At 42.6% G+C, this 12401-nt stretch overlaps 1 long non-coding RNA gene across 3 annotated transcripts in view; it reads left to right on the top strand.

Annotated features, from left to right (window-relative positions):
- Positions 1–4943, top strand: part of LOC138259309 (uncharacterized) — a 1077686-nt gene extending 1072743 nt beyond the window's left edge. For all 3 annotated transcript variants that reach the window (XR_011198704.1, XR_011198706.1, XR_011198705.1), the window contains exon 4: positions 4641–4943. This is a non-coding gene — a long non-coding RNA (uncharacterized lncRNA). The remainder of the gene's footprint in view (positions 1–4640) is intronic.
- Positions 4944–12401: the final 7458 nt, after the last annotated feature.

Below are 12401 nucleotides of genomic sequence, written 5' to 3'. Positions count from 1 at the left end.
GCAACTGAAAAGTAGGGGTAAAAGAGTAAGGCTGGGGCAAAGCACAAGAAGAAGCTCTCATTCATGGGTTTGCAGATTTCTTTGGGACCCTATCTATCAGAAAAGACAAAAAATACGATTTGAAAGCACAAATACATTGATGTGTTCAAGTTGTTGCATAGGGATATTGAGACCAAGGGGGGCTCCAAAGAGGAGAAACAGGAACTGGCCTGACAGCCCAGGGTTCCCATCAATATGAAAAACTGGATGTCTGCTTTCCTGATATACGCCAGTATTTACTCTAAGAAGTACTTGGCCAGGCCGTTAGCCCTCTTTAAATACATGGATATTATTCAAAAAGCACAGATGCAGTTTAGGGGTTATGCTTGGCTTAGCTATGATGAGGAGTTTAGGACCTCAGTCAGCATCAATCCAGAGAAGCCATGGGAGTGTGTGAACTGTGGTTGCTGTGGATGTCTTCCTCTCAACCTCTGGCTAGTACAGACATGGCGAGTGGCCTGCCAGTCACTTTCCAGTCTTTTCAGCATGGTACCGCTAAACAAGAAGCAGGGTATGGTAAAACAAGTACAGGGCCCAATGAGGAGGTGTGTGTGCTGGAACTTTAATAAAGGTTTCAGCTTGAGACAGCTTTGAATGTTCAAGTAAGAGTGCTCTAAGGGTGGGGGAAGAAACTCCATAACAAAATGTTTCACTTTGGGCACTCCCACAAAGCAATGGAGTGTGTCAAGATGGAGGGGACCTCAGGCCCCAGCTGGTCACAAGGGCTCCTACACCAGTTAGGGTAGAGAAAATGGCACAATGGCTGCGGTCACACCCAGACAGGGAGACTGCTTTGAGACTAGAATTGGGTTTCACAGAAGTTTTTTTTTCGGGATACCAAGGACAATGGGGACGCAGATGAACAGATAATTTACAATCTGCAAAAGCTTTGCTGCTGGTGATGGCAGCTAAACTGGAGGTTGAGGGGGGGATAGTAGGCCCCTTCTACAACAGGCCCATGCCAGATTTGATTGTATCCCCCCTAGGGGAATTCCCAAGAAAGTGGAGGGGGGTCAGGATGTACATCACTTGTCCTAGCCTAAAGGGGGTGGGGGGGTCTGTTAATGATTTAATTGCTGCAGAGCACACAAGGGTGTTGTACACCTCCGTGGATGATGTGGTGCAGTTGGTGCACCAGTATGGACATGGGGCAGAATTGGCTAAATGTGACATCAAATCCACTTTTTGGATCCTGCCCATTCATGTAACGGATTTCCCCCTATTGGGCATGCAATTTTATGGGGCCATCTATGTGGATAGGGTTCTTCCCATGGCCTGCACGGGACCCTGTACACTGTTCAAAGAGGAGTGGTGACATAGATGTGTCTTATTACTTGGATGATTTCTTGATTTTTGGCAGGGAACATTCAGGAGAGTGTTTGAGGGATTTGAGACAATTTGAGGATGTGCCAAGGGAAGTCAGTGTCCCTTTGGCAGCACCAGAGAAAACTGAAGGACTGGGTAAGTTTTTACTTTTCTGGGCATTCAGCTGGATACACAGGAATTGGTGGTGTAATTGCCGCTTGGCAAAGTCCATGAGATACAGCAATTTGTGGGTGAGGTAACTGGTGAGTGAAGTTTGGACATGAGGAAGCTACAGAAGCTGTTGGGTTTCTTGCACTTTGCAAGTAGAGTGGTGAGAGGTGGTAGGACATTTTGCTGTAGGCTGGGTATGGCTATGTCAGTGGCAAGTTTGCCCCATCAAAGAGTGTGGATTTTATTGGCAATACGAGTAGATCTATGCATTTGGCGAATATTTTTGGAGGATTTCAAAGGTGTGGCCATATTGTTTCTGGATGACAACATGATTTGGGAGGTGCAAATCTTTTCAGATGCGACTGGGGTGGTGATTTTTGCCTCTTCTGGATGGATAATGGTGTGTGGAAACATGGCCTGAGCATTGGCTGAGGCAGGGAAGAAGCACTGCCTTTATGGAATTCTTCCCCTTGTTGGTGTCACTAGTGGTGTAGCGAGTTGGCCAACGTAACGGTACCATTCAGTGTGGACAACATTACAGTGGTGGATTTGGTGAACAGGCAAAAGTCTTGCAACGTTAAGGTGCTGCGCTTGTTGAGACGTTTTTGTTTGAAATGCTTACAGCTAAACATTCTTTTCCAAGCGAGGCCTGTGCCAGGTGTGAACAATGATGTAGCAGACTCCTTATCCTGTTCACAGTGGCACAGATTTCAACAGCTGGCTCCAAGAGCCAAGGACAGGAAGACTCAGCTACCACACAACATTTGGGCGAGTAGGGAGTGAGAGTGATTAGTCTGGTGGATAACCCTTAGGCAGATTCGATAAGGAGGATTTATCAGCTGGCATGGAGAGGGTTTAGACATTTTGAGTGGAACTCGCAGAAGACAACTGGCAAGAGCAAGAAAGCAGGGAAGGGAGAGTATTCAGCTTTGTTCTTGATTCGATTATCAAGGGTTTATATGCCACAACCATATCAGGGAAATCGGCTCGGATTTCCTTTAATGGCAAATTGTACTGGGGAGTCGACCCAGCTCCAGGCGAGATCTTGGGGAGGATTCTGAATGGGTGAGGGAAAGTGAGGGGCATAGTGTCAAGAAAGAGGGAGGCCATAACGTTTGATTTGTTCCAGTGCATCTTGGAAGTATTGCCGGTCTGTTGCTATGACCTTCATAAGGTTACTATTTTCAGGTTATGCATGCAGTGGATGTTCTTTGGGGGCATTTAGGGTTTCGGAGTTGCTGGGATTGGCACAGAATGCAGGAGTATTACATGGCAAGATTTGTCTTGGGCAGATGTAGTTGAGTATTTGTTTAGGAAGTTCAAAGACTGATCAGGCAGGGAGGGGTAGATGGGTGTGCCTTTATAGGGGGGGGAGAGGCATGATGCATTCCCAATGAAAGAGTGGCAATAATATTTATTGTTGCCAGGGTGTAGGGAGGGGCAAGTTTTCTGCCATGAAAGGGGGAGGACGATTACAGCTTTCCCTCTGTTGCTGATATTGCGCATGGCACTGCGTAAGGTACGTTTGGACTTTGTTAGGTTCAGGGTGTATTCATTTAGGATATGGGCAGCCACAGGGACCGCACAGCTGTGGTGGGGTTGGAACCAAATCAGCAGGATTGGCCATTGGTGATCTAAGTGCTCCAAGCGTTATGTGCAGAAATAAAGGGTTTGGTGGGTCCGTGGGGGTGGTCAGGGAGCACAGCACACTAATAATACTTTGTTTTTAACCATATGGTGCTTGAGTGGCTAGGGACAAGTAACTTAGTGACATGGATTGTGTAACATTGTTTTATGCGGTGGGTAGCTATGTATGCAGATCAGCAGATTTATGGACAGAGCCTTGGTCTACGAAGTGGCAGGCATGAGGTGATATGGTGGGGTAGGAGCGGGATGTGATGGGACAACCTGTTGCAGTTTTTAGTGAGCCTAGGTTCCCCAAAGGGGGTTCCTGGACATGCTACTTATATACTTGGGAGTAAATAACTTGGTTAAGTTAACTGGCTTGACACTTCTGCAGCACATGAAGGATGATCTCCAACTAATTAAGAAGAAATTCATAGGGACATGCCTGCGTTGGACAGAGTTTGTCTCTAGGAGACAATATGGGCTTTGAAGCACTCTGACATTTACACAATCAAGAAGAAGTTCAAAAGAGCAATTACTAACTCATGGTGGTATTAAGGAAGAGGATCCATTTTTTTCAATAATGGGGTGCATTTATCTAAGTTTGGGAATGTGTATTACCTGATGGAACTGTGGGGCATGATGTGGAAGCTTTGGAATGAAAAAAGATTTGGTGCATGTGTGTCTATAAGTGAGGAGTCAACTAGTTTGGCGTGGGGTGGGGGGTCAGATAAACAGGTAAACCCCCTATGGGGTTTACCTGGTTGGTGATAGTCTGGGGGATGTTGAGTCAGATGTGGGGGTATCCACCCCTTGATAGCGGAGGAGGGGAAGCACAGAGGAGGGAAAGACATTGTGTGGGGCTTTGAAACAGGACAATGAGGCTGCATTGGAGGATTATGCATAGGGTAAGTGACAAAGAAACTGGAGGAATGCGAGGAAGATGGAATGACAAATGAAAGAATGGGGGTGGGGTATGGAGACTTCGGGTGTGAACGGTTGGTTCATGTTGAGGATTTTGATATCTTTAAGAAGTTGATGTTATCTTAAAGTTGTACTGAAGTTAACAATAATACTGCAAATCATGTCCTTATAAAGTGGTGTTTTCTGCTTCATCATGAGATGGTGTATAATTATTTCATGATTAGCTTTGATGCTTTGCTGCTTCCCGTGTGATCTCCCAGCAACCTTTTTAGGTCTGAGATCTCATAAGGTGACAAGTGAAAAAGGAATGCCTGTTATGTGATGCTGACTCCAGGATTAAGATACCCAACAAAACCGACTCTCACAGCACTTTAACATTTATCCACAGCACTGCCAGTGTATACTTCCACCAACGCCTGCTCTGTGGTTGTGTGTTTTTTCATGATATGATCTGTGCATCAGCAGCAAGCAGCACGTGTCCTGTTCGCACGCGTCTCTGCCAAAGGCAACCTCACGACTATGATTAAGTTTTTCACAGGTTGTAAAATGTGTCTTTTTTCTCATTATCCCATCAGTTGGCCGGTGACGAATTGTCTGTGGGGAGGATCAACAGCAAGAGGATGATTCAAGCTTTTTCGGTGGGGGTGGATTGTTATGTGTCCAGCCCAGATTCCAGCCAAGACCAGACCTTGCTTCAGAAACCAGGAGATTGCAAAACCCGCAATTATCAAGACTAGCAGGGCACCCAGAATGTATAGAAGCAAATTACAATATGCATTCATGTTTGATAGAGACAATATATACATAAAACGACAAATATTAAAACATTATGCATTCAAATAACAGCATGCAAAATAAATAGATTAAATCAACTACTACATATCTGAATCTATTCTCAATTATTGATAGAAGCATACATTCGTCGATTTTACTCCTTTCTATTCAATTTCTTAGCGTCTTTCCTCATTCCCACTTTTATCAATTTAGGTGCTAGAAGTAGCAAACAGATTTTCTTACTAAAGATGCTTGAGGGTAAAAAATATGTGAGCATTGTCATAAAAAATATGCATTTGTCACCTAAGGTTGACGAGTTTACTATTTGTCTATGTATTTATGTACTTTTGTGCCTGTTTTGTATAGCTACTGGGGCATTACAGTTCTTTACAGAGAACAAAGTTTATCTACAAATGGCATCAACAGGATATGAACTTTGAGTAAAATATATTACCTGGTATAGTTAGGATCGACAATGCATTGAATTGGTGTGCAGATCTGACTAGTTCAGGTATTGGTAGAAGAGGTAGGTTTTTAATTGTTTCCTGATTGTGGTAATAAATGGAATGACCAATAAGTCCGAAAAAAAATATATATTTTGGCTGCAAAACCTTTAATATACATAGAAGTCACACGGATCATTACATCACAAAAGGGAATAGTTCTAATATCAGGGGCAGAGAATTCCAAGCATAGGATGTAGCCATCTCAGAATGATTGTTTCTGTTCATGACATGTTTTGAAGCGAGAAACTTGGATTGAAGAGATTTTTTGATAGGTCTTAGCATAGGCTAGGGCAATGTTCCAAGAGGCAAAATAAACTCCTTCCGTGCACAAGACCTAAAACTGAAATTAACCATTTCTCTAATCCTCTTTTAGGCCTACATCTTGTGCCTTCAACGTGCAGTGCTTAATTTGAAAAAGAATATGTGCATGGGCCCAAAGTTTTGCTCAGAAGCCAGCGCTATTGTGCTGAATACCAAGGCTGTGTAGTCTTGATTCCACCTCATGGCCCAGTCAATTCAGTCACCAGGCACTCCTTACCCTTTTGTGCCACTCTTGCAGGATCTTGCTTTCGATGTTTGTTAGGTTTTCCACTTTCTCTTCCTCTTTCTTGCCACGTCGTACATTGGCTCATGTGCTTATCATTGGCAGCATGTTCAGGCATGGTGCTCCTACCTTTAAACCATCGTTCAATTCGTAAGAAAAGAAAAACAAGACGTGAAGGTGCCCAACGTTCTTCTTAGGAGCCCGCTGCCGGCTCTGCTGAATACTGAGGTTGCCAAAAACAAAGGTTGCCTTGTCTCCTTTCGACCTCATGCCTTTTTACTGCCACCTTATTTTACTCTTGAAGGCTGTTTTTCATTCCTGTTTTCTTCCTTTGTCTTTTTACATTGTCTTCCTCCATTTTTCTTATTTTTCTGCCTTCCACTCTTTTGCTCGGGTCAAAGTTTGATGATGATAAGAATGTCTCGACCCTGGGAATGGGTGCTGGTGCCAACCACCTGTAGAAATCAAACACTCAAATAACCATGAATGCTCTATTTCCTTTAAAAGGCTTAACACGCATCAATAGTAAGGGCCAGATTTACAAAACACTTGCGCTGGGTTTGTGTTACAAAAGTAACGCAAACCTGACCAAAACAAAAATTGTTAGATTTACTTTCCAGAGGAAAGCTGTTTTCCACTGGAAATGTGCCTAAAAGCAATGCAAGGCGTCGAAAAGCGATGCTTTCAATTAGTCTGTGTCAGAAGGGCATTACATGGTTGATAGATTAGCATTCCCATACTACCACCCATGCTTTATTTGCAAACTCTTCTCTACTAACAGTAGTAGACTGGGTTTTGTGCCAAAAAATAGCAGCACTTTGAAGCAGGCGTTAAAAGGAGAAATAATTTTAAGTCTCCTTTCTTTCCTGACTTTGCACATATAAAAAGTTGGAAATGTTTTACAGCTTTACTAGCCATAGTATTTTATCCTGGGACAGTACCCTTCCAGTACAAAACCTATGCTATACTCACACAGACACCCTTGCACTATGGTGTAAAGGTGTGTGTGTGTGTGTGTGGCGCTCTGCAGCTTGATTGTGTGCCGGGGCAAGGTAGAGGGCAGGTGAGTGCCATGTCTTTACAGAAATGGCACTTTCCTCCTCTCTCCCGGACACTGCAAATTTGGGTGCTGTGCTGTGTGAAAGAGTCATAAATATGCCTCTACGTTTTCTACTTCGTAAGGCAGTACCATTGTCCAATATGGCCATTTGTTTTTAACACCCTTTTCATGCCTTCAATCAGAAATATCACTTCTTTTGTGTGGGTTCCTGTAAGAAAATTATATTATTCTTCTACGATCAAAAATGCTACCTTAATAAATTCCCCGATTTTAAGTATGGTATTTTGGGCTTTTAATATCAAGGCTAAGATGTGGCCCATCAGGAAAACATCTCTTGATTTTTACTGGGTGGAAACATACCAGGCAAAATTAACTGCAGGCCTTCGCAGGGCTGCAGAAACAGTCACAGGCCAGCTAAGGCTCTCCAAAAGAAGGATAGTCAGCCAATATGCACAGACCAGCTGACCCATGGTCACTGTGATGACGATCAGAGTGGGAAGAAAAAACAAATCTAAAAACTATTGACACAGTGTGTGAATAAAACATGTCGGAGGAGAAAGTAAAACAATAGAGGTTTTAATCGTACATAATCAAGTAAGTCTTGGATTTATAAACAAATAATAATCATATGGAAAAGCCATATGAATTTTAGATCTTCTCTAAATCTGTACACCCACAATTTTCCATGAAATTCAAGAGGCGATTTGCTTAACATTCACCTTTGTAATCATAAACCTAAATTCATTTTTGAGGACTAGATTTAGAAACAGTCTCCTCCATGCAGTAGTCTGTAATTGCCCTTTGGTAACTGTCAATCCATTCTAGCTTATTTTTCTCTACTTTGCCTTCTTAATATATTTTGCATATGAGGGGATTAGATTTGGATTAATGTATATGTGAAAATTTAAACCCTGCCTGTAACATGTTCATATACTCATATGTAGTACATGTGTAATAATAACATAGCCAAGAATGTATCAATGTTTTATAATCAAATACGTATGTCATTTTATGTCATAATTTATATTTTATGAAGTGTCTTGTGCCATTTAATGTTCCTGCTAATTTTCACGGCTCAAGTAGGCCAGAAAGCCAAAACGCTTAGTGTTGTGCATTTGCATATTTCCTGGAAACTCTGTCTCCCTTGGAACCTGGAAACAGGAATCAGGGTTTTAGGAGAATAATGAACCTAGTAGTATATGATGAATAATATCTTCTCCTTAGGTATGTCCAGCTCTTTCTTTAGGAGAACCTTCCTGACACATGCTTATTAAGGAAGTTTTCGCTGAGAGTAACAATTTTCAGTCATGAGATAAAGCTCCATTAACTTCTATTGAGAGACAGCCTACATATTTACTGATCTACATTCCTATATGTTTTACCTCTAAGCTCCTACGGGCTATTTTCTACTGAGAGCCCTGATCCATTTTAATGGATGACTGTCTTTGATCTGTTGCTGTGTTGATTGCTATTTTGCCTATAAATGCTAATAAGACTTTAGGCTTCCTGACATATTGTGTTTATTTAACATATTAATTGCTCACTTTAAGCTCCTAAGCAGAATGTATGATGTTCACCACCCAAGGAATCTTATGGGCTTCACTTGTACCTTAACATCTTTCAAGATGGCAACAAGAACACTTTTACAATAACATTTTCCATACATTCCTCCAAAACAAGGAGGACTTCCCCTGCATGGTTTCTCTTGAATGTCTGTAACCAAGCTCAATATAAGCCATATCATTAACAAGAGTTGCTATAACACCTAAAGGCATTTTTGAAAAAATGTGTTTGCCACTAGGCGTAGATTTTGCTTAGACTAGTATTCTAAGATCTCGGCTGCCTTATTTGGCCATGTCCATCGATTTAACTTCATATACTATGATTTATACTCCAATCACACATACTTTCTAACATGTGGCACTAAAAAGACAAAATGGCTTCATTTGAATGTGTCCGATGCTACTTTATTTACCTGATATTACATAACAATAAAGGTTGAGTAAAAATATAAGTGCAAAGTAATCATAAAGAAATATTGCCCCTAGGTCTAGGAGGCAGGATCTAATGCTTTTAACTTTGCAACATTTACATTTTGTGCATAATGATGGCTTAAGTGCTGCTTGCTGTTGAAATGGATGTGGTAGAAAGACAGCAAAGTCATCAAGTATTTCTTGTCTTGACATTTATTCATAAGTAGAAATAAGCCCACGGCGATAGGGGCAGGAACAACTTCCAACCATCTCATTCCAGCTTTTTCTGTCTCCTCACACATAGGACCCCATAACATTCTGATACCATCAGAGCATTTTTACTTGAGAGTACAATACACATATATGTAACATTCAAAGACAGCAGTGGAGAGGCAGTGGAGGATGAGTAGATCTGGAATGTATCATATTATTTCGCTATATGCGGATGATGCATTGATATACTTGGAAAGGGGGAGCAAGACGATGTCTTCAGTGACATCCCTGTTAGACGATTAGGGGGGTATATCGGGGTTGGTGGTCAACTGGGATAAATCTTGCTTGTTTCCCTTGACTGTTTGGCCCCTGAACGCGAATGAGGATGCTCCTACGGGGCATCTAAAGTGGTGTTTTGACACATTTAAATACCTGGGAGTCCATATTTATCATAAACCTGAGAGCCTGAGGGATGGCAATTTGGGTCGAACGCTGAACTCCATGAAAGGCTCTCTGCGTTTTTGGTGCTCGCTCCCCTTGTCACCGCTGGGCAGGGTAGCAGTGGCGAATATGTTACTACTTCCCCGTCTTCTTCACTACTTCGCAGCACTCCCGGTCGCAGTACCAACGAGCTTTTTTCGTGACCTGAATAAACTATTACTGGGACTCATATGGGGAAAGGGCAGGACTCGACTTGCACTTGCCACCCTACACCGGCTATTAAGTGAGGGCGGGCTAGGTGCCCCCAACTTTGAACTTTATTTTGCTGCTGCGCAACTGCAATGGGTACTGAACTGGATACACAGGCCTGAAACGGCAGAGTCTGCGTGGGTCAACAAGCAGCTACACGGTGTGCCGTTGCTCACATGGCTTTCGAATAACTTGGGGAAGGGTACCACTGGTAATCCTTTAATGATAGCTGCACACGAATGCTGGAAACAGTATATACAAAAAAAACGGACGGGGTCCCCATACTCTCCGCTCATACCCTTGGGACAGCTAACGGGAAGTGTTAATACAACCAGAGCGTACTCCGCTGCTTCTTGGGCAGAGGCAGGAATATTAACAGTAGGGGACTGTTTTGACGACGGCATTTTGATGACAGTTGAGGCTGTAAAAGATCTCACGTCGGTGGGGCCAGGTCAATTCATAGCTCACTACTCTATATGCCATCCAATCAGGAGGGCGTGGATGTCGGGCGATCAGGAATCATCCATTTCCCCTGCACTACACCACATGTTGTTGTACGACAGTCAAACTAAAGTCATAACAAATCTCTATAAAGTCTTAAACAGATCTCGCGAAAATGGTTTGGAAAACGCAAGACGGAGGTGGAACGATGTTCTCCCGAACCCGTTATCCCCTGAGGATTGGTCACAGGCTCTTGGTTACACCCGACAGGTGTCACGAACCGCAGGTTTCGTGACACCCAATTCAATATTTTACATCAGATGTACCTCTCACCGTCCTGTTTGAGGAGCATGTTCCCTGCGTCCAATCCTCAATGCCCCCGCTGCGGCTCCCCGTGGGCGCACTTCTACCAGATGGTATGGGAGTGTGGCCCCCTTGAAGAATTGTGGTGGGAAGTAGTGGCTGATATCTCAAATGTAACGGATTATTTGCTCCCGCTAGAACCTAGATCTTGTTTACTGGGTGTTAGAATCAGGAACAAACAACACATATACATACATAGGTTTGCAGACCTAGCACTCACAATGTAGAAAAGATTGATTGCAATGAACTGGAAGGCCCCTAAGGCACCAGAGCTTAAGTCGTGGCACGCCCTGGCTCTACGCTGGGTGCGTACAGAGAATCAAGTATTACGCAGGCTGCGAGACAGAGGTCAGACCCGCATGGGATGTGACACTTGGGAAACATTTGTCACTAAACTAGAGGTCAAGAATGATTAGCGCCCGCCGTGAATCTGATAGCACAGAGCACACATGCTGGGGAGGGAGTACCTTGACTGCGCTGCCTGCACCCACCTCCTGTATCATTTGCTCTTTCCCCTCATAGCACGACAATCGCATTAGTGGCCAGGAGAGGGGGGGGATGCCCGATCACTGTTCCATATACACAATGAGGTAACTACACAAAATACACCCAGCGAGAGTGCACCGGGAAACCATTGCTGGATCAGTTCAAAGCAAGGGCTGAATGACAAAGTTGCGATAGCAATGCCGGCACACCCGAAAATATCATAGTATCATGTAATCATAATAACGAACATGAAAGATGACAAATCAAAAACTTGCACGCTCCACAAAAAAACAAGCATACTGGATACACGTTGCAATACACAGCACTACAACACAATCCACCAGCCCACGGTTGGAGAGGGGCTAGTGGACTCCATCAAAAAGTTAAGATTGCAGTAACACTAATAACTCTTGATACAGTTGTTTATTGATGAATGTAAATCCTGCTACTCGGATCTTGACTTTGTTTGTTGTTTTTTTTTTACTATGTAATTACAGAACAATTGGTTTCCTGATGCTCTATTAGCTGCATTCATTGCTGTATACCTGTGCTGAAAACAATAAAATAGATGTTTAAAAAAAAATGTGACATTCAAAGACACAACATTTGCATAGGTAAATTAAAGATTAACATATGGCCATAGCACTCAAGAAAAAACAAGATCTGCCTGCACATGTTGACTACTTACTTCCATTAAAGCACATTTTGACCATTATTGTCCCAACTTCAGCTCCAGACACCTGAAGCATCCATTACAGTAACTTAACTCCTCATTGTTCCACCTCCCAGCTTCCCAACATAATCCAGAAAGACCTTATCACAATTCTCTTCACTGTTACATGAAATAACTTCTTGTCCAGGTTTTAAAACTGCTACTGGATCCTTTTTCCACAAACCTCTTTTCTTCTGTAACACAGCAGAATTGTATACTTTAACCACTTGTAGAGGACCCACTTGTAGGTTTGCTCATTAAAACCCATTCATCCCTTTTGACAATTTGTGGCTTAATACTATAAACTATATCAAGATATACTTTATTGCCTTCCTGTTTAACTTGTAATTTCTTCTTAACTTCATCATTTTCACTTTTGAAATCCACACAAATAGTTGAAGTTTTAAGTACCTTAGGAGAAAGCAAAGTGTGTGCCTTCTTGCCTTGCATCAAACAATATGGCGAAACACCAGAAGAAGAATGGGGAGTATTATGGTAACTCCAAACTTTTCCTTAGAGAAATTGAAAATAAATGCAATTGTTTGCCAAAGCAGCTTGAGTACCCTCTTTCAAA

This window comes from Pleurodeles waltl, chromosome 9, assembly GCF_031143425.1.
Source record: "Pleurodeles waltl isolate 20211129_DDA chromosome 9, aPleWal1.hap1.20221129, whole genome shotgun sequence".
NCBI classification, from domain to species: domain Eukaryota; kingdom Metazoa; phylum Chordata; class Amphibia; order Caudata; family Salamandridae; genus Pleurodeles; species Pleurodeles waltl.
The sequence above is the reverse complement of the archived record's forward strand: the minus strand, read 5'-3'. Positions and strand labels throughout refer to the sequence as shown.